Below are 4140 nucleotides of genomic sequence, written 5' to 3' on the forward strand. Positions count from 1 at the left end.
TGACTAAAGAGGGGCTAAAACTAATGTTGAGACTAAAATTTTTTAGTCAGGGGTACCCGTACTAAAATGTGGATTAGTCCTCTTTCTCCTCATTTAACTCCTCTCTTTTAACATATGCGAGTTCTGGATTGGAGGGTTTGGAAGATAATAAATGCTCATTAACTTGATTTTAGTCTCTTTAGTATTTTGATCTAAGCATGGGTGAGGCTAGGAAATTTTAGTCCCACTACTTTTAGTCATGAGAATAAAACGTATCCAAGCACCCTCTTAATCTACAGTGTGAACTGTGGAGCTCTCCGAGAGGAAAGAAGCGCTTCCTTGTTGTGGATGAAAGTCACGTCCCCAACTTACCCCACACACCTTATCTCTCTGACACAGTGCCCCGGCCTCTCCCTCCCCTGCGCGAGAGCGCGCGCTCTAATTTTATCCCGCCGCGCGCACTCTCGCGTTGCTTCGAGCCTACTTGATCGCTGCCTCACCTCACTCCCTCTCCCTCGCCGAGTGAGCTTGCGGTTCTTGTCACGCACGCTTCCCACATATATACCCCACCATATATACCCACTAGGCAGCCATCATTAGTAGAAAACGGAGCTTCATTACCGGTTCGTAAGGCCCTTTAGTGCCGGTCTCTGCAACCGGCACTAAAGGGTGGAGACAAAAGGCCCCCCTAGTGCCGGTTCAACACGAACAACCACTAAAGGCCCACCACGTGGCGCGAGCCCGCGCTGTGGTATGGGGAACCTTTAATACCGGTTGGTAACACCAACCGGTACTAAAAGATTTTTTTAAATTTTTTTGAAAAAAAGTTACAATTTTTAATTTTCAAAAGTCTCTAATCACCCCTCATAACTGCTCAAGTGTGGACCACTCATTCTAAATCATCAAACTTCCCGGCCGGCCACCCATCCTCTCACTACTCCAGTCTGAGCATGCTTAACTTCCAAGTTCTATTCCCCCTAGTTTCCAAGTTTGCACTTGTTGTTTTCATGACAATAGTAAGCTGTCAATCCTATTAACCCTCAGGAGTTTAGCTTGAGCATTAGGTCACACATTTCACCGTTTGACTTTGAAACTATTATTCTAAAAAACAATAATTATTTAATAACACTATTATTTCTTGAATAAGTAGTTTGACCATAGTTTGACCACAATTTGACCTGATTTGACCAAAATTCAAAAAACTGAAATAATTATTTAGTAACACTAATATTCTTGAACAATTATTTACTAACACTAATATTTCTTGAATAAGTAGTTTGACCAAAATTTTAAAAACTGAAATTTAAGCATATCTTTTTTTTCCTTTTTGGAATTTGAGAATTCTAAAAATTTGCAAAACGGCCTACGGCCGTCAAAATCGGATGCGCCTTTTCGTGCTGAACATTTTGATATATTATACGTTTTTTTCGACATCATATGCAAAAGATATAGTCGTTTTACTTTTTGATCACACTTTTTTGCAAAACATGTCCAAATTTAAGTTCTTAAATTTTCCTAACTAGTAGATGTAGTAACATAACTACATCTCGAAGGATTTTAATTTTTGAAGTTTTTATCATTTTCTTTTGTTTTTTTCAAAACTGAAATGGCGATACACGCGGGGGTGGTGTTTGAAAATTGCCCTATAGTGCCGGTTTCTGTCTCCAATCGAGACTATAGGTTAAGACCCCTTTAGTGCCGGTTTGTGACACAAACCGAGACTATAGGTTAGACCTTTACTCCCGGTTTGTGTCACAAACCGACACTAAAGGGGCTCATGGGGCCCCGGCCTGACGCCCGCCTGCCACCACCCCTTTAGTACCGGTTCGTGGCACGAACCGGTACTAAAGGTTCAACACGAACCGGCACTAATGCATAGCCATTCAAACCAGCACTAATACATAGCCATTCAGTTACAAACCAGGACTAATGTGCTTCACAATAGTTCCTTTTTGTACTAGTGCATCGATCCGGGAGGAAGCAAACCGTCGGCGGTCGATACCGATCGGCGGTCGCCATTCCCTCCATCCATCCGCGTTGCCTTGCTCGTCGTCGGCGTAGCTAGCTACGAAGCCAGCAGCTGCCGTAGAGGAGCTAATAGAATGGGACGTCCGTCGTCCGGCGGCGCGGGGCAGCCCAAGCTCCGCAAGGGGCTCTGGTCGCCCGAGGAGGACGAGAAGCTCTACAACCACATCATCCGGCACGTCGTCGGCTGCTGGAGCTCCGTCCCCAGGCTGGCCGGGCTGAACCTCTGCGGCAAGAGCTGCCGCCTCCGGTGGATCAACTACCTCCGCCCCGACCTCAAGCGCGGCTGCTTCTTGCAGCAGGAGGAGGACCACATCGTCGCGCTCCACCACATCCTCGGCAACAGGTCAGTCCGCCCGCGCAATGCATTCCGTTCGTGTTATTTTCGCACTGCGGAGATCGAACGACTTAGCGGAAAGATTTTGGACGATATGTTGATGCGTGTCGTGTCGTGTCGTGTGTGCGTGCGTGCAGATGGTCACAGATCGCGTCGCACCTGCCGGGCCGGACGGACAACGAGATCAAGAACTTCTGGAACAGCTGCATCAAGAAGAAGGTCCGGCAGGAGGGCCTCGACCCCGCCACGCACAAACGGACAAACCCATGGCCGCCGCCGACACGGCCACGGCGGCATTGTCCGACGCGGAAGAGGAGGAGCGCAAGCCCCTTGCCGCGGCGGCCGGCGGCAGCATCGCTCCGAGGCAGCCGGCGGTGTTCGACCCGTTCCCGGTGTGCGCCGACGGCCTCGGCGCGGCGAACGCTGCGGCATTGTACGGCCAGTTCTGCGGTGGAAAGGAGGGCGCGGACTTCGAAGACGCCGGGTTCTGCGCCGCGGACGACAGCTGCGTGTTGGACGTCCCGGAGAACCTGGGCTACGGGGAGAGCTCCAGCAACAGCAGCAACCGGAACTACGGCGGTGAGGTGGGCAGCATGCTCGACGGCGAGGTGGGAAGCGTGCTCGATGGCGAGGTGCTACACTGGGCCAAGGCGGAGCTGGCCTTCGCGGATATGGAGTATGAGTTCTCGCTGCCCTGCCAAGAGCAGAGCCTCCTCCCAAATTTCGAGTTCAACATGGAACACTACTTCTGATTTTTTTTTGCCCTTTTTCATTTCTAAAATATAGTTTCTTTCTTTCTCCATCCATTTTTTAAGAGACAGGGATCACACCATAAAATCGCAAGTTAGTGCTACTTCAGGTCATCTATAGCATCATTTCCAATTTTATAGGCGAGTTAGTTTACTTCATCTTGCATGTGAACAAATTAGCTATACTTTCAGTTAACTGTATTTTACTAGTAAGCATGCTTGACTAAAATATATATTCCATTATGAAATGTAGTAATTCTATTATAACGTAAACCTACTTTCTGTGAAGCTGAAATCTAATGCAAAGAGCATATAATTTCTAAGTCCTTAAAATGACAGAAAAATATCATGCTTTATGAATACATGCCCAAGTCCATTGCGTAACAACTATCAAATATCGTTAACTAATTGATACAAATTCATCCCATGAAGAAAATTAAATTGTGGCCAAGTATATTTGGACTATGCACCCCCCTGGGTACTGCATCTTGGCAACTTACACAGATGTACACACTTCTAGCGCAGTTGCCCATCATAGCCAACAAACCAAACCTCGCGAATTGGGGTAATATATTGACCCTCGATTACTTTTGTGCATGAACATGGATTCTATCAAGATTTATATTAGATTCATGACAATTTTTTTTGGAAATGTCTTTCATGGTTCTGTGCTTCTGTGCCCTCTCAAGTCCCTAGCAATTCCTGAAAGCTTGCTTCGGAGGATAGGCACGATTTCCCTTAGTTTCCGTGAAATATTTCTTGTTTTATTTGGAACGCCAATAACTGGCGCCGTACGTCAGCTCTGGAGTTATCCCGACAAAAGTTGCGGCTAAAAGTAAATACGTCTCTGAGCCAACAGTTGGGACAAAAAAAGCCCATTTTTAGGTGACGCACCATCAAATTGAAAATACTCGTATTTGGATCTTATTTTAATAGTTGAACAAAAAAGCCATGATATACATAATAAAAAAGCCTTTATGTTCAAATTGATTAGGTATTGTACATCCAAAAAATGAATAAAGAATTTGACATGGTAAAAATTTAGAAGAA

At 46.1% G+C, this 4140-nt stretch overlaps 1 pseudogene; it reads left to right on the forward strand.

Annotated features, from left to right (window-relative positions):
- Positions 1 to 1939: 1939 nt before the first annotated feature.
- On the forward strand, positions 1940 to 3660 carry LOC109772573 (myb-related protein Hv33-like; annotated as a pseudogene).
- Positions 3661 to 4140: the final 480 nt, after the last annotated feature.

Source organism: Aegilops tauschii, chromosome 1 (assembly GCF_002575655.3).
Source record: "Aegilops tauschii subsp. strangulata cultivar AL8/78 chromosome 1, Aet v6.0, whole genome shotgun sequence".
NCBI classification, from domain to species: Eukaryota; Viridiplantae; Streptophyta; class Magnoliopsida; order Poales; family Poaceae; genus Aegilops; species Aegilops tauschii.